Here is an 18758-nt window from a genome sequence, read left to right on the forward strand (position 1 = left end):
TCGGTTACATCTGCCAGACAGGCTTAGGGTTGATGAACAGATTTCACCATCCGTTTAGGTGGGTAGAGGGATTCCAATGGGATTAGAAGAGATTATTTAATAGGAATGAGAGAAGCATGCAGATACTTTCTGGGATCTGCTGAGATCCTGGAGCAAGCAAACCCTCGGAAACAGCAACGGCATTTTTATAGGGAGGTGGAAAAAAAATAAGAGGGAGGCAGGGTCTAACTCAGATCCTGCTTACTTCTCATGTAAATATATTTGCAGTTGGTGTTCAGTGTAATAAATACAAGTAGAACTGAGACCCTGTCATACCCAAGGAGCAGACAGCATTTCTAAACGGCCCTTTAACAGCACAGTCCTTGCAGAATGGATGTGCAAATATCTCAACCAAGTAATCTGACGACTTTTCAATCCACCAGTTCACATTTCAACGGCTTTCAGTCCACACAGAACAGATTTAGTGCCTGCTATTTTAATCCTAGACCACCAAGAGTGGAGAGAACCTTCCCACTGGCTCCAACAGGCACGGATGGGGCTGAGCAGGTGTAGTGCTGCCAGCTGAGATGGTGGGATTGAATTCAAAATCCAAGCAAAATTGAGTGAAAACTTATTGAATGGAAAAGGATGAGGGCTCCCAAGCTGGGAAAACCTCTTTGTCTGCCTATGAGGCCACATTTTTGGGGTTTTATCTTTTTATCCTCCTCATAGGCCTCCAGGATACACTGTGGAGGTCACAGCAGAACAGAGAAGAATTATTCCTAAAACTGACTGAAAGCACCATCACCCGTCAGGAAGCTGAGTATTAAAATGCTCTGGGGGACTATTTCCAAGTGTAATCACGAGGCAGAAAGCAAGCTGCCAGGTCTCTGGTGCTGTGGCATTCAGGGCTGAGGTTGGAGATGGAGCACAGCACAAGTGATGCTGCAGAGGGCAGCAGGGATGGGCAGAAGTAGGGAGGGAGCTGGGATGCAGGCTGCAAGGTGAGGAGCTGTGTCTTGAAGCATTACCACTCTGAGATTTTGCTTGGATGGAGGAGGCAATGAGGAGCTTTCAGTTCAGCAGTTCAGGCAGCACAGGGTGCCTGAACAGGGAGCAGAGCTGCTTGGTAAGCCGTACAGCAGCTCTGCCTGTGCTTCCTGAGGTGTTTAATCAGCCCGAGGGTTCCCTTTTTCATAAGTCTGACCCAAAAGTGGCAAAATTCATCCTGACAGTTTGTTTGGGAGCTGCCTGTGTGAAAGTGTGAGAGCCTTGTGTTCAGGTTGTCCCTGACATCAACACAATTCTGGCACCGAGCTGGTAGAGCAAGGAGAATTCTGCTCAGTGGAAATGATCAGCCAAGCTGGAAAAAGAAAGAAAGGAAAAAAAAAGAAAAAAAAAAAAAGAAGCAGGTTGACTTCATTATGTGCTCATTAAGAAATCTGTAGTTGTAGTTTGTTGCTGTGTGTGTGAGCTCTGGCTGTCATAAACCCTGACAGATGGACAGACAGACTGAATTATAGTGGTAGAGTATAGACTGGGCAGGATCGCCCATTAATGCTTATTGGAAATTGTCATCACTTCAAGCTGAATGGGCTCCAGATGTTGAAATCCTTGTAGGGAAATCTTGAAGGTGAAGGTTAGAGGCTTGTGATTGTGCCTGTGTTGTATGAGCTGCAGCCGTTCCCTGTGATTTATTGTGGTTTAAGTCAAGATTTGGTAGTAGGGGAAAAACTGAAGGGAGCAACACATGGGTGAGGGTGCCTGGCTCTGAGCTGCTGAAGGAATTGCTCTGCTTTTATTACCTGGGTGTGAGGGAAACGTTAAGTAAATGGCTGTTGAAAGTTTCAGTGGCGAATTCAGTGTCTCCCTGTTGTGTGCTGTTACTACGGGTGGAGTTTATGTCACTGTGTTTGGGTTTATGTGCATTTTCATTTGTGTATTTCAAGAGCACTTGGATGCCACAGTTAAAGAAAAGTGGAAGATAAACTGTACCAGCCAATCCCTCCCTCAAGAGTGAGAACAGTCCCTTCTGTTTTATTTAACTTCTTGTGTCCAAAAACCCCCCAATGATGGGGATCTCACAGCCCCCTCTGGTAGTACAAGGTGTTTCATCATCCTTACTTGTAGGAAGTTTTCCCTAATGCCTAATCTCAATCTCACGTCCTGCAGTTTGAACTCATTACCCCTTGTCCAATCCTCGGTGAACACGGGGAATGGTTTATTCCCTTCCTTTTTGTGGTGGCTTTTAACATTCTTGAAGACTGATAAATCTCTCCCCAGCTCCCCTCCCTGCACTCATTTACTACTTTTGGTTTCTCCATGCAGGTCATGTTTTCTAGCCCTGAAGTTGTTCCTCTCCCTTTAGATTATTTACTTCTGGTGTCCAAAACTGGGCCAGCTGAGGCCCTTGTTAAAGCTGAGGAGGGTGAGGGGGTTTCTTTCGGTTTCTCAAGTCTGACATAAATCGATTCATTCCCCTCCCATTTTGGATCAATGGTGATGCTACACCTTTTTCCTGCAAAGCTGCTTCCTTGCTCACATCTGTGAGTTATTTTATATTTGTCTTCATTGTCTTATTCCTTTCAGATTAAAGCTTTTTCTGAATTCAAGCTCTGCCCTCTGAATGGCTTGCAGCTCTTTCCCCCTTCTCCATCTTGAAATCATCTGCACACATGTTCTATTCCATTGCCTGAGTTATTAAGGAAAATATCAAATAGTGTTGAATTCAGGAGCCAGGGGGTCAGAGCAACACCGAGGACGAGTAGCACTTTGCAAGATGAAGCCTTGTGTTTTGACCACGTAAATATTTACAGATAGCACAACTGTCACATCGCTGAACATAAACTTTGTTCTTGAAGGTCACGTCTCTGGCTTGTTGTGCGTGATGCACGTTTGCCTTCCTCCAGTGGAGCCACTGGGAATGGCTTCTCCCTGCACCACAAATGGGCTTTTTTTTTTCCTCTTTTCCCTTATCATGGTTCGTGAACTGCTCCCTGGGCTCGACCCACAATGGGGCCTGAGCCAGAGGAAGGGGCTGGAGCAGAGGCCTTAAAGAATGGCCCTTACTCATCAATAACTGCTCCCTGACAGGGCTGAAGGATACACAAAGTTGCTTGTCCGTTGAGCTGTCACTCCAGCTGAGGCACAATCCACAGTGGGGCCCTTGCTCGCTGGACTTTGCTGTCCAAAGAAATCCTTTCATTCACCTTTTGAATGTTTAAACCCCTATATTTCTCAGGGCTTGCATGTAAGTGGGGTAGGACTTTGCTATTCACTCCTTGGGTCTTATCCAGCTGATTTGTGCTGCTGGAACATTGGCTCAGTTATGCAAGGGCTTCAGAGCAGGTACAGCCTTGAGATCCTCAGTTCAGATGATGGACAGAAGCTGTTTCGGTTAGCAAAGCAATGCTGATTTACACCAGCTGTAGAGCTGAGCACCAGGAATTCTGGCCATCAGTTGTACCCACAGTTGCACTTAGGGTATGTAAATGGGAGATGCCAAATTCCCTCGCTTTCTTCTTTTAAGCAGATCTTTTAGTATTATTTTGCCTCCTGACTAACGTTAGGCTGTAAATGAGAAGTAATTTCACTGAAAACTCTGGTGAGCCTAGGCTGGATCTCCTATAGGCGGCTGTGTTTCATTAAGTCTTCATGTGCATGTTAAAAGAAGAAAGAAGTACAGCCATTCAAATGTATCAGTGTAATACCCAAGAATTCCAGTTAGAAACTGGTCTCTTAAGACAAGCACTGTAAAATACAGGAGGAACAAACATCTCTGCCCATAGCGATTACAGTGAGGACAGGTTCTGCCCCTGTGAAATTAAATGCCTTCTGTTACTGACTACAGAAGAGCAGATTCAACCTTAAGAAACTTCAGGAAGTGGAAAGTAAGAATCAGTTCAAAAATGGAAACAGGTATCTGTAATAATGTGACATATAATTACAGCAGAAAAACATGGAACAAGAACAAGAAAGTGGGTCCAACTAAGAGCCATCCTCTTAATCTGAGGACTTCTTAAGTGTAGAAATGAAGTGCTTTCCTACTTCTCTCCATAGGCTTGCTTACATTGTGCACTGTGGTGTGTGGTCAAATAACTGCCAAGACTGTATTTTCCTCTTACATTCTTCACTGTGCCAAACAGAGGATGACAAAATCCCTTTGGTGCCTCGTTCCTTGGGGCTGGATGGCTGGAGCCTGTGATCTGTTCATTGGTGCACACAGGGAGCATGTCTATTGAGTCCCTGCACTTCTGCCATAATGACACATGGGCCAGGTCTTTGTCTGCCAGGATTAATACAGAGAGGTTAAAGGTCCTCAGAACCAGTGGTGTTTAAAACTTCTCCATAAAGAGCTCCTTTCTTGGGTGTTTCTTGCCAGTAAATAAGGCTTGTGCTGTCTCTATAGAAAAAAAAAAGAGCTTTATATTTTCTCTTTCTTGTCCTTTTTTTTTTTTTAATTTTTTTAGTATATTGTATTAAACAGCCACTCCAGCACAAAATAGGGCTTAAGGCAAGCGGTGTTTGGTAACAAGAATCAAGCCAACCTGTGTCTCCTCAAAGGGAGGGATCCAGAGGAGGTTTGGCTCATGTAACCCCTTCACCTCTGAATTATTCCCTGACACATGCACACGATATCACATCTGTAACTCCAAGGGGCTGAGGGGTTAAGTATCTTGTCATTCCAGCATACACACCTCACTTGCAAATCCCAGACTTTCTACCAAACATCCCCAGCAGGAGAAGGGGATCCCTGCTGGCAAGCTGAAGTGAAAGCAGAATAGTCTCTGAATGCCAGCTGGTGTCATCTATGGGGAAGGAGGAGCAGGAAAGCATTGAGCAGAGGGTTCAAGGAGCTGGAATCTGCTCTACAGCTTCTATCACACATGCAGAAGTGATGAGTAATGTCTGAGTTGCAGAACCGTGTGACAGATGTTCAGTATTGTGCACATTTGACCACCTCACCTGCACACTCTGCTTGTTCATTTGACAACATCAAGGCAGCAGGTGCACTGACAGCATGGCCTTACCCTGCAGACCAACGTTGTCACATCATTTCCATCAGGATCTCAATGCTGGGAACACCCTTCCTACCTTTTTTTGCTCTTTCTGTTGTTGACCTCCTGGCTGGGATGTGCAACCTGTGGCAAATTTGCTGAGCTGAATGCAGGTAGGCTTCAGCCTTCATGTTTTCTGTGTTCTTCCATGTGGACTTGGTGATCCTTGTGGTTCCCTTCCACCTCGGGATATTCTATGAGCTCTACTTTCTCATAGCCAGCTTACTCATTGTCTTTACCCAAGAATACTTGTAATTTTTCTCATTAACCTGCACCCAGATCAATAGGAAGATGTTCATTAGCATTGACTGCTTGGGACCAACCCCAAAAACAAAGGCTTTCCACTGCTGTCTTGCTGTACTAGCATTAACTACTTCATTTCCACAAAGCTTGCAGGCAAATGAGCTGAGGGACAGGGGAGACCCTCAGCCCGTGCCCAGGAGCGTTGTAATGAGGAGAAGGAGAACTTCTGTTTGCAGATCTGTTACTCCTCCCCCCAACCCTTTTCCTTCTGCCCCAGACACAGCCTTGGCTGCTTTGCAGTTGTTCATAAACACCATCTACATCTGTCCTGAGCCACGAGATGTATTAATCAATTTGATGAGGATGTTAAAGCTTTCTCTTTACACCTAATTACGGGCTGATTTATGGCACTGGCCTTGTGTTTGATGGAGCTCTCCCCTTGGCAGTGATTTACAAAGCATTGGCACCAACCTCTCCATCTCTCCAATACTCCGTCATATTCTCTGCCCCTCTTTCTGTCTCTCCCCCTTCTCCATTTCCCCCCTCCTCCCCACACCTCTCTGCTCTATGTTCCCTCATGAGGACCTAATGACATGTTGACAGGCTGGTGAAACATTGCTCCCTCTTCACTGCATCTGTCTCTGGCTCAGTGGCTCCCCAGTGCTCTCTGACACGTCCAGATGGAAGGCCTGGCAGGCAAGGCAGAGGCTCTGGCCATTGCCCCAGTATAAGCTCTGCATCTCCACAGATTTCCTTCTGGAAGCAGTTGTTGCAGAGCTCTGGATTCCCTAGAGGACATCTCCACACTGACAGGGATCTGTGGATCTCTCATAATGGTTCTTCTGGCTACGCTTAAAACTTCTGATGAAGTCATGAAATGTCTGTGATTCAGCCTTCTACCTGAGGATCCCCAAACTTCCATGCTGAGGGACAAGTTTTGTTTCCTTCCAGTACTAATGTGGAAACTGAATGATGCACTGAGGGGTTACATTTCTGAAAGGTGGAACTGACATTTTTGTCCTGCACTAGATACTAACTGAAGGTTCCACTCTTGAAGCTAGCTGTGAAAGTGGAAGTCCCTTCCCCTTCCCCTTCCCCTTCCCCTTCCCCTTCCCCTTCCCCTTCCCCTTCCCCTTCCCCTTTTCCTTCCCCTTTTCCTTCCCCTTCCCCTTCCCTTCCCCTTTTCCTTCCCCTTCCCCTTCCCTTCCCCTTTTCCTTCCCCTTCCCCTTCCCTTTCCCTTTCCCTTTCCCTTTCCCTTTGCCTTTCCCTTTCCCTTTCCCTCTCCCTTTCCCTTTCTCTTTCCCTTTCCCTTTTCTTACTCATGGCTACTGGTGCTGACACAACTCCAGCCTCATCTCCCACCTTCTTTCTGAATGGAAATAACACCAGGATGCCTATCTGAACTAAAGAGATGTGTAAAATCTCCAGAAAATGAGATGCTGAGACGCTAGACGACACAGCCTGTATCCACCCTCTGCTTTACATCTGCACTCACCCCTCCCCGACTTGCACATTTCCCTTTCCCTTCGTGTAGCTGGCACCTTTGCACAGCAGGTGGTTGCTCCTCCAGCTGCCAGATGTGCTGAGGAAACGAGATGTTTTGTGCGTGCAAAATCAGCTGCGTGCTCACGGTGCACAGATGTGTTCAGGAGTGTGCGCTGAAATGAGCACAACTGTGTAGAAGGTGAAAACTGCCCTCATATTATTGCATTACTAATCACTTAATGACAATAGAACTTCCAGTCCCTTCTTGTGGGAGAAGTTGCTTGGGGGATGTTGTAGGCACAGCGCTTTTTTGCTCTGCCAAGACAAAACTGGAGCCCATTTCTGCTTTTCAGGGCTGAGTCATCAAAACTCGACTCACATCCAGACTAATGACTTTTAAAATCCAAATTTTAGAGCTACACCAAAGATAAACTTCTCTGTTTGTAATACCAAAGCAGTCAGGAGACCAAATACAGGTAATAGGATCCAAATACAGGATCATATGCATGCCATTTTCACTGCGGTTCATGAATCCACGTCTGCCTTGTGGAAACCAAAGCTTGAGAAGATGCTCTTTGCATGCAGGTGTGCATATGTGCAAAACTATGCGGATGCTTCAGCCTGCAGATTGTGCACGTGTTCCACTGCACTCCACAGAATGCATATTAATGCTGCTGAAGCTGAAGCCCTGTCCAGAGAAGCAGATGCTTATCGATGGTGAAGCTGGCCGCGCTGAACAGATGAAAAGACATCTCTGCTGCTGAGTGAATTCCATCAGACCAGGAGCAGCTGCTCGAAAGCTTCTGAAAGCAAAAATCCTCATGAATAAATATTAGGAGGGAAAAAATGAGGCTTCTGGAGAACAAAAGGAAGCAGAGGAAGTTACTGAGAAATGCTGAGACCTTTCATCTCGGCAAAATATGCAATTAACAGAACACACACATCTCCCCCAGAAAGACCTTGCATTTGTTCAGGGTAACTATAGGATCAGAGATAAGGTTTCTTTTGGTGAACAAGGAAGACCATAATCTGCTATTCCTCTGTCTGTCAGCACAGGAGTGCATGGCATTCGTGATTTCACAAAGTTACTGAGTCAGCCTCCTGGAAACGCTCAGCAATCATTTGATCTAAAGGGAGGCTGCTGTGATTTCAGGTTCAGAAATGTTTGGCATTCCCTTGAAAGAAATGCTCGTATTTGAGGCTGGCCATACCTTGGAGGAGCATTGCATTCCTCTCTGCATATATCTGCCCCACTGTAACAAGAACTGGAGGATGTGATCTCCAGTAGCCCAGCGCTCCGGTTTACACCTGTGTGATACAGATGTCAAATGCTGCCTGATCAGCATCCTGAACAAAGGGCTGTGGCACTGCGAGGTGCAATGCAATGGAGGACCTGCAGCCTCAGCGTCTTTATGAGGTATCTGATGATCAGGTGAGGCAGAAGTGGCTTCATCTCTTCGGGGAAACAAAGGGTGGGCTTAAAAGCAGATGTGACTCACGCGCTTTCTGTCCACACAGCCATCTGTTAGGCCAGCTTTCACTCAGACTCAGAGATCTGCAGAGCATTTAGAAAGAGCTGACCTTAGACTATCTGCTAATGGATTGAGCTGTGGGACAGTTGGCCTCATCTGTATCCGATTCCTTTGCATTGCACGAACAAGAGGGTGGATGCATGCTAAGCTGAGGCTTTCCCCTTCCCATGAGCTTTAGAGGTTTAGGCAGCCTCCCAGCATGACCCTGAGGATTTTAGCTACATCTAATAGGCACAAAGCTGTGCTGAGCTTGCAGCAAAACGCAAAATCTACTTTGTACCTAAAAGCAAAGATGTTTTCATCCAATTACTTTCAGATCCGTTGCTCACTTATTACTTCTTACATTCACACCAGTGCAAATTCTTCAATTCCATCAGCTCTGCCTGTTACTGTCAATAGCCAAGAAACGACCCACCAGATCCCCATGGGAAGGCTGAAATACCAAGGTGTGAAAGCTGAAATGCCAAGGTGTCAAGGCTGAATTTGCTCCCATTTGTTTCAGGACCCAGAACAAGATGCCTTGAAGAACATGTAAAACCCACCAGCAGGCAGATGTTTCTCCTGCAGCCCCATCTTCACACTCTGCATGTACACAAATTCACCAGAGTCTCTTGGCTCCAAGCTTGCAGAAAGTGCTTTCAAATGTCTCTCTTTTCCTGTCCCCCTCCCTGTAGCTCATATTGCTACCAGGAGGTGACGTGACACTGTCTGGCTGCTTGTTACAATGGCTGTGAGGAGTAGCCAGCTTCCTCCTTCATCATTTGATCCATTTGAAACACTTCTTGGTGGCAACCTGGAAATCTGTTTCTCTGCCTTGCACTGTTCTCACCCCTCGGAGCTATCAATTTATTACAGGGAAGAGGGAAAAAAAAAGGAAAGAGAGAAAAAAAAAGATAACTACAGATGGCTCGCAGCTGGAGGAAAAAACAGACACAAATTTCTGCTGGCTGCACTTTCAATTGAGCCCAGGATAATTCCCTCCTTCTGTTTCTTCTGGGTGAAGAGATGCAGTTCCTTCTTTTGCTGTAGCAGTAATAGCCAGGCTGACCTGTCGCAAAAACAGTAACAGATTGAAGCAATCAAAAAAGTCCAGGATGACTTTGCAAAATACAGCTATTTTTGCCTTTTATCCTTCTTTTTTTTTCATTTTTCTTTCTTTTTCTTTCAATTATTTTTTTTCTTTCTCTTCTTTTTTTTTTTTTTTTCTTTTTCTCTCTTCTTTTTTTTTCCTTTCTCTTCTTTCTTTTTTTCTTTCTCTCTCTCTTTTTCCCCTTCCCATTTTTGCACCCACAAGGAGCAGGTGCAATTCAGTACCAACAAATCTCCATGTATGCTGAAGCAAGCTGTGCAATACATCCCTCCCTGAAGAGTGACAGCTGAATTCATCCCATCTCTCTGAAATACCTTCCATTCCTCATTTGTGCCTGTCTCTTTTCTCCCCTCCCCTTTATTTTCCCGTTAGATATGCATTTGTGGCTTCTGGTCAAAAATAATCTGATATGGAATGCTGTCTTTAAAAAAAAACAACAATTAACAGGTCCCAAAACACTGATATCTTCCACAAGACAAGGATCCAGATTTCATGCATGTGGAATCCCTAACATTATCTCCTATACTCTCTTGCTGAGTCTGGTGCATCTGGACTCACTCACTTATCTGCTAGATATGAGGAGTTATCTGATTTACAAAATCTGGAGAAGGTACAAAGAAGAGCTATAAATTGATCAAAGGTATGGAGGGTCTTAGTAATGCTGATAGACCAAAGTGTTTAATCTCATGCAGTCTGGAGAAACCGAGATTACAAGGTTGGACGTTGGTGAAGAAGAGACTGTTCTTGCTCTCCCCGAAAGCAGAGCTGAGAGACAAGGGTAAGAATGCGTTCAGAGCAGGAACAGAGAAATATGCAGCTGCTTTGAGAGGTTAAAGTGATACTGGCAAATATTTTTACTCAGCATGTAGCTTTGCTCATGTATTGTTTTCTGCCCCTGAAGAAGATGGGAAATCACTTTGGTTACCCAGCGTGTGTCAGAGGGAATCCCTCATCTGTTTGCATTATACAGACAGTAATAATACTATAACCATGACAAGAAATGTGAGGAAACCTTTCTTTTGGCACTTGTTCTTGGGGCTGGGTGTCTCTGTATCCTCATGGTTCTGGCTAAGCCCCTGAAGCAGTTTCTTCTTACCCAGAACCAATATGTAATTCATGTGACCTCTTCCATTCTTGGCCTTCCTGGTCCAGAGATCTCCAAAATTGGCTTTTGACCGTGTGCTTTGGGGACTATTCCTGATGGGTAGATTGAGGACATTCAATGGTTGGGAATAAGAATTAGCCTGGTTTTAATTTGAATGAAACTGCTCTTGATGAGAAGAGCTCATGGCCAGCTTTGGATGCCTTCCCATTTTCTCTCTTCTGGACCCTTTTTCTGGTAATGCCAAACCCTTCTGGTTACTCATAGTTTCCAGTCTCTTCCTTTTCGTGCTGGTTCTCTAACCATGGACAACTGCATTCAACTGGATTTGGGTTGGGGTTAGGATCAGGGTTAGGGTTCATGTTCTCTGTCAGCTCAGCAATCCAAATCAAAAGGACTCGATCAAGCCATTTGCTCCTTTTCCTTTTCTTACATAAGATGGTCTCTTACAAAAAGTTTGAATGTTGTTCTTTTAAATGCTTTTAATATTCCTCACATTCACGTTTTAGCTGCAAGCTGTGCTGGTAGTGAAGCCTAATGGATAGAGCACTGGGCTGGAACTCAGCAGATTTGGATGTGTTTCCCAGGTAAGCTTGCCAGGCAGTTACGAGTAACTTCACCTGGCCTTCCATTTGCAATTATAAAATCACAAAAATACAGGTATCGTGTCCAAAATTTACCAGAGAAAAGCAGGGTTTATCTTCTGATTGGATTTCATCTTTGTATAATTCAATATACATACCGAGGAAGGTCGTTAAATAATTGTTAATTTGTGAACAGTGACGCGTGAGAAAGGACTTTCCAATATTCACAGTCTGGCAGGGAATATAAGCAAAACGTCATTAGAGAAGGTAGAGCAATGAGTAGTGTGGACACACCAGAGCTTTTTCTGTCTCTTTTTGTAATGACATATCCCTATCCTGGCACGTCTGCAGCTGGTACAAGCTGGAGCAATTCTGTTTCCTTCAGCAGAGCTCTGATTATTTGCCCTGGCTCTGAATCCAGCTCCAACAGTGAACTCTTGTTGCAATGAGAGCAAGAGGAAAATCAGGCCCCCAAAGGAATTTTAACAGACTGGTTCCTGCTCTGCGTGTCTCTGTGGGGTGATGCTGAGGCCCATGCAGCAGGATCTCTTCTGACATTGAAGAGTTAGCTGCCATGACGTTCCCATAGCTCGTCCATTTCCAGACAGTAGGCAGAGCTCCTTCTGGCGTGGGTTTTTACCCTCTTTGTAAAGACTTCAGCGTGACGGAAAACTGAAAACCCAAACAAAGCATATGGGATAATCAGCATTTAGAGGAGGCTGGTTTTCCTTTCTTAGCTGAAACAGTGGACTGGTAAATGCAGCATACAATACAACAAGAGAAAGGAATAAAATGCAATAGCCACCAATATTAAAAACAAAATGATGGGAGCACTTTTGCTGCTGGGGGAGAATCTAGTGCTATTCAAAGGTAAAGTTTTCTTTCCCAGCAGCCTGAGGATCTGCAATTCCTCAGCACAACTGAGATGGCTCTGTTGCTTTTGGTTTGTTTTCCCTGTTGCTTTTGATTTGGTTTCCCTTTCAGAAAGCAAGGGAGAGAAGGGCCAGGTTAGCTGGATCCAGGAAGGGCTGGAAGCATTGATCCACTAGGGTGCATCTGTGGGCTGGATGTCTGGAGGGTGCTGCTTTCAGATGCCAGCTATTAGGCTTTGGGGTTATTTCTACTGTAACTATAATTAGGAAGGGGGGCTCTTTGTTTATTTAGGCTGAGAGCTTTAAGATAAATGACAGCTTCGAAGATGCTTTTCAGCACTTCATAAATCAACTGCCAGCTGGCCAGTTTCACCTCTGAAATGTCTCCTGGTTTTTTTCTTTGCTTTTTTTTTCTTTCCTCCCAACTTTGGGAAGATGTTCTATCCAAAATGAAAAAAAAAAATCTTCCAGAGAAGTATATGTGCATTTGGGGAGGGGGGAGGAAGGGGAAATGACTTCACCCTTGAAAGGCTGGAGGTGTTTGAAATCCTAGCTCCGTGAGTCACTGCAATTTCTGGATTCAAAGCATCAGAAGGAATCCTCATTGCAGATTTACAAAGGGCACAGATACCCTGCAGTCCGGCTGACACATCCTCAGACATTTTTCTGATTTCATTTAGTGCCTCTTTTCGCCGTCTCACTCAACACACGCAGAGATTTACTGGTGTTCTTTTTCCTTAGCAGGGTTGCTTTGATTCCTGCACAGCTCACGGGATTTTTTTGTGCCAAGGACTCAACATTCCCTTTCTCCAGGGTGAGGCAAAATTCCTGTCGAGAGATTGTTGACAGCCATGCAGTCTCAATGGACAGAGGCGAACAGCATTTGAACCATACACACTTAGAAAGGCTGTGGACTGTTCTCCAACCTCTTGCCAAGGCTGCAATCATGTTTTATCTGTGTAAAAGGATGTGAGGCCGGCCTTTGGATCCTCACAAAAATACTGACAAAATCTGTGGCGGTTGAATTTTAGGAGCCCAGATTATAGGTCTGTGAAGTGGAGCTGTTTTTCATCTTGGAACTGAATTTGAGACTACTGACTCAACATTATCCTTACAGCAGAGGATGACAACATAGCCAATCGAATCCTGCTTTACATGGGCATCTGAGCATGGAACTGAGACATGGATTCTGTCCCAGTGGGTGACACACACTCAGACAATCAGAGGGACACAACAGTCCAGGCACTGCTCCTAGCTATTGTGGCAGGATGGAGGGTGGTTTTGCATACAGTAATTGCAGAAGACAGCCTGAATGGAGTCCTGCCTTAAAAACCTGCTTCCAATGGTCCCTTCCATCACCACCACAGCGGTGGCACATGTGCAGGTTGCAGTAAACACCAAAAATCATACAGCAGTCAGCATTTGGCAGCTGTCTGGTAAAACCAAGGTCTGGAGAGTTGGGGTGGGAGATCACCTGTGGGTGTGTGCTACATAATCAGGTAATGGGACTGTTGGCAGCAGCATTAGCAGCGTAATTCCATTCCATCATCTCCAAATACTGAGGGGGGAACACCAAAAGAGTGTGGGAAGGATCCCAGTTTAATCCAAAGGACATTTTGGATGAAAGCAAGGGGGAAGAATGAGCAATCATCTGCCTGTGGCAGTCGCTGTTTAATTAGACTACAGATTTCTTTCTAGATGGGTGGTAAACCTGCTATGGGTTAGGAACATGTTTGCCCTGTTTCAAGAGCTTTTCCTAGGCTTGGCTCTGAATAGAGGAGCCACGAACTCTGGCAGCACACCAACATAAACGCAATAGAGACAGAAGGAAGAAACAAAACGAGTAGGAAATCACGTAAAGCAGAGATAAAGGACTAACACATAGGTTTCAGGCAGATCTTTGGGGCTATAAAACTATGTGAATCTTAGGCGTGTGCCACAATATTGCTGAGAAAGCTGCACTTCAATTAGCTGGATTCTGAGCTCGTGAAAGCTGGCCCAGCTCCACTAACCTCAAAGAAAAATGGGGAGAAGTTTCTTTTCAAATAAGAAGTGGAAAGACTGAAGTGTTTAACAAAGGGGCCTAGAAAGCTCCAAGCACTGGACAGTCTCCACCTGGTTGCATTAAAACCACTGGCTACATTTTTCAAAATCCACCCGTGCTTTAATCTCTGCTCCATTTCACATTTCCTTGTGATGTCGTCCAAATAAATGCACTCATTGGCAATAAGCTGAACAGTCACCACAAAGCCTAACAGGACCTTGATGTGGCTTTTAAAAAACCCCAAACCCTTAACTGCTGAGGCTCACGAATTTTTTCTCCCCAGCAGATGTCATGGGGGGGGGGGGGGGGACCGAAGCTTTGCAAACATTTGCAGACATGGATAATGTTCATTCTGATGGTCTGATTCTCATTTACATGAAACTCTCTTTATAATTCCCTAGGCTGGGAAAAAAAAAGAAAAGGCCTCTACAATATGTGTGAAAACAGGGAGTTGAGCAGAAATGAAAATCAGACTGCTTGTCTCCCCAGCCAGATGAAGATTGTAAATACAGTTAACTTGGCTTTCCTGACTGTAGTCCCAACCCCCTGATCTTAACTTATCTCTGTTAGTCTGTTATAAATGTCAAATTCTTTCTGGTTGTCCTGATAGCTGATGTGAACTGTAACAGCATCTAGAAGCTGTTCTCCTGAGTCAGGACCTTATAGCACAGAAAAGCAAAAAGATGTTTAGTCCAGGCTGGTTCTTGACTTGCAAGGTCATATAATACAACCTCATCATCCAAAGGCTACATTTGGGAATTTCTTCCTCCCTGTTGAAGCAGCAGCAATGACAGCAGCAGCTTCAAGCCCTGAGCCTCAGGAAGCAGGACAACATGGTGCAGTATAGGATACGTGATATTTTTAACCCTATCTCATCTTTCCTTGTGTGGAGGCAGCGACTCAAGCTCAGGATGACAGTCTGTGTGCAGACAAGGGAAGAAGTCCTGTCCTGAACATCTGATTTTATATTCTTTCAGTGAGCTGATGGTAAGTGTTTCACTTCTGGATCACGTTGGTCACCGTTTGGTTGACTGGTCTAGATGTAAGATCAGAGATTGGAATAAAACCAAGCTGAGAGCATCCATATAGACTCCCCTTTGTGTCGTATGATGGACAAGGAGGGTGCAAGAAGAAACACTAGAGACCTTCACTTGGCAGTGGACATTGCGTGTGCACCCAAGCTTTTCAAGGCATTAAACACTTGCAAGGGAATGGGTGTAGAACTCCCTTAGAGCACACGACTACATTTGGTGGAAGAAACCTTTTAATCTCTACTTTTGGGTTCAAAAAAAACATCATAGGGAATGAACTGCCTGATTTCTGACTTTTGGAAGAGGAAGGCAAGGGAATGTGTTTTCACAAGCTTTGAGGCATTTCCTTTTCTGGTGATATCAAAGCTGGGTACAACATAAGTGGTGACAGTTTATCTGGAGATGCTGCAGTGTTCATTAAGAGGAGTTGTTGCTGTTTATCTGCATCTTGTCTGCAAAATCAGGTGCTCAGAAAACAAATTGTCAGCGTTGTCAGCATGCTGTCACGGTGGTGTGGAAAGGGGAAGATGTTCAGAGGTTCTCACCCAAACCTTCAAGCTGGCCGTTTCTGGGAGATGCTGCTCCTCCTTAAAAACCTTTGGTGTTACAAGGAAAACCATCCCAAGTCTGAGAGAAAACCTCACTTTTCACTCATAACTCCTTCCACAGGAATTTCAGATAACATTTAGAGCTTTATAGCAACTTTTTAAATATGATCTAAGGCCAAATAGTGACTTCACATGGGGAGGAATACGATTGCTACTGCAGCATCACAGGTGTGGTAGATGTCTGCCTCTGAGCTGATGGCTCATGCTTTCCTTTATAATAAGGGAAACAGGCACTTGAAGGTGCAGCTCGTCTCCTCCTAAGCCAGAGTTTAGCTTAACTCTGCATGCAAAGTTCTTGTTTCTTTCCACCAGTTATAAAAGGAATCCAGATAACGGACTTGGGTGAAAGCACACATATTGCAAGCATCTAAATCTGGGAGAGGTGAGCCCCGCTGGTGAAACCTGCTGGTCAGTTTGCTATTGCTGCCTGTTCCTATGTAAAAGCCATCCAGCTATGATTATGGTTAGCAATTTAAAATCCTAAACCAATATATGATCGCCCTGTTCCTTTCTCCTCTTTAGCTGTGCCACAGGGGAAACAAGCTGGCACTAAAGGTGCAGCAGCAGGCATGCCAAACAACTCCATGGCTAAATGTTTGTGGGTTGTTTTGGTTGGGTTTTTTTTTTTGCTTGGAAACAATGATTTTAACTTGGAGAAATGAGCTCACATGAATGAGAAGATTTAATGTCTACTCCACCTCTCTAGCTGTCAAAATACTTCGCCCCTTGCCTGTGGCCATGCAAGAGCACCCTGCAGCCCTTCAGCCACTGCTGCCACTTTGGTGGCTCTTGTTTTCTCTGCAGCTGAACCTGCTGCACTTTGTGCCTGGGCAGTCCTCTCCCAGCCCCACATCTGCCTTGGGGGAATGACCTTTACCTACAGCACTTTTGCTGGGCCTAAACCCAAATCCGACAGCCATCAGCAATCCTACCTCACACTGGTAACTCTTCTGGTCCAGCCCTTCTTCTTTCCACCTCTTAACCCTAATAAACAAACCCTACTCTGCCTCTTCATGTAACCAAAGCCCAATAGGCTGTGCCCAACTGTTGCATGCTTCTCAAAGTGACCCAGCAGCTGGCTGAAACAGCCCCATTCATCTTTAGGAACAAGATGAGCCTGCATTTTTGGGGATAGAAAGGTGGCCATGTTTGTTATCCTACTGACACAGCTCCTTTTTTTCCCCAATCTAAGCAGTCTGGGCTCGCTTTCCTCATTTGCCATTTCTCTCTGAAGCAGTGCAAGCTGACACAGTATATTAGTTACTCCCAGATTTCAAAGCCTCAGCCAGCTTCTCAACAGCCAGCAGCGCTGGCTGAGAAAAGGGAGATCAATATGATGGGAGCAGCGAGCATCTGTGATGTCAAATGATCTCCTTGAAAGTCACGGGGCTGAGCTCTCTGTTGCCTTGTCCTTTCTGTGTGACCTGAGTGATCAGTGTTTTCCTGCCAGTGAGTGAGCATTGCACGGGCAAAAATGCTGTTGGGGGGGGGGAAAGTCAGCTGAGGGCTGAGTGGTGAGATGATGCATCTGTTTATTGTGGCTAAAATGATGTCACATCCCCTCCAGAATTTGCAGCATCGTCTGAGCTCCATCAGACCACTGTTTCCTCTGGTTTGAGGCTCCCACCAGCTGCTGTAGGGAAGGTGCAGGAGACCTCTGTAGATGCAATTATCAAATAACCTGCCCACAAGGAAGCTTTCTCCCTGATACGTATTAGTTTATGCATATGCATGAAGGCTTGTAAGCTTGGCAAAACTCTGAACATTTTCTTTCCCTTTCCTTCCTTCTCTGCCTTTTCAAATATGTATGGTATTTCTTACTTGGATGCTCCTAACAGCAATTGCTTTAAATGCCTATATCAAAAGTTGACCTGTATGCTTAGCCATCTGCTTTTAACACCCCTGAAAAAGCAGAGGATGCCTCCCATCACATTTACACCAGGATTTAAATAAGGCTTAAGATATGAATAATTCTGCATCACTCTCTCTAGCCTTTCTGCTATACTAGGATGGGTGGGGGAAGAAAAAATCACCCTATTTAGTATCTGTTGGTCCCTCAAAACACAAGAACCACTTGACCCTTTTGCATAAACTCCTGTTAGCCCCTGCCAGCTGGATCCCATGTCCTGCAGCACTCTGTACACCGGGGGGTATCAAGCAAAGCACAGATCATCTGCTGGGCAGCCACTCACCCAGCAGAGAGCAGAGCCTGCTTATCAGGATGCTGCACCTCCAGACACCGCCAGCACAATGACAGCAGGACCTGCCTGTGAAACGAGGCCAAGATAAATGATGTATTGCCCTCATCCCTAACAGTGTGGCCCAGACAGAAACCAGGTGGAGGAGAGGGAGCCTGCACCTTCTGTAAACAATCCCCTGTCTCAGCTGAAACAGCTTCAGGCAGAGATGCTGGATTAAGAAAGTGATTCTTAGCCTGGACAGAAAGTTAAAGGGCAGGGGTGATAATGCACTGCTGGCCAAAGGTGGCTGGGGGAACTTAGCCATTACTCAGCAATGGTTCATTTGGCCTGGCAGAAGAACATCTGATATCTAAACAGTCCTGGTCATCCTGAAACACTCAGAAACCTCTACACTAAATATTTGATGCTCTTGTTTGATAGTGTTTATTTTGCTTTCTCCCCACCTGTGTGAGGCTAATATGCTCTGAGTGGGGAAAACATGGGGTAGCACATACCAGAGATAAAACACTAATATGTGATCTTTTTTTCTTAAACAGAGATTTATGAGACATGTCACGGAGCTGACTGTGAAGAAAAAAATAGGGAATTTACCAGGGAGACCACTTTTGCATTGCTCTAAATGACATCAGCAGCATGTAACCCCCCCAGATCTTCTCTGCTCTGCCTTTGTAAGAAGATTGGGCGAATCACGACACGCTCAGAATGGTCTGGAGCAGTACCAGGGTTTGTCTGCCTTGTCTGGGTTCTGCATTTATGTGTGGATGGAAAGGGAGAAGGAAAACAGATGTAAGTCAGCCTCGTTTTCCTTCTATCTGAGCCTGTTCAATACCTTGCAGTGAGTTAAAGCAGCTTTGATACCATCTGTGCTGCCCACTGAAGGCTGTGCTCTCTCCTCTTGTAAGGCTGCCATTGATCAGGTGACTGCCTGT

This window comes from Tetrao urogallus, assembly GCF_951394365.1.
Source record: "Tetrao urogallus genome assembly, chromosome: 26".
NCBI classification, from domain to species: Eukaryota; Metazoa; Chordata; class Aves; order Galliformes; family Phasianidae; genus Tetrao; species Tetrao urogallus.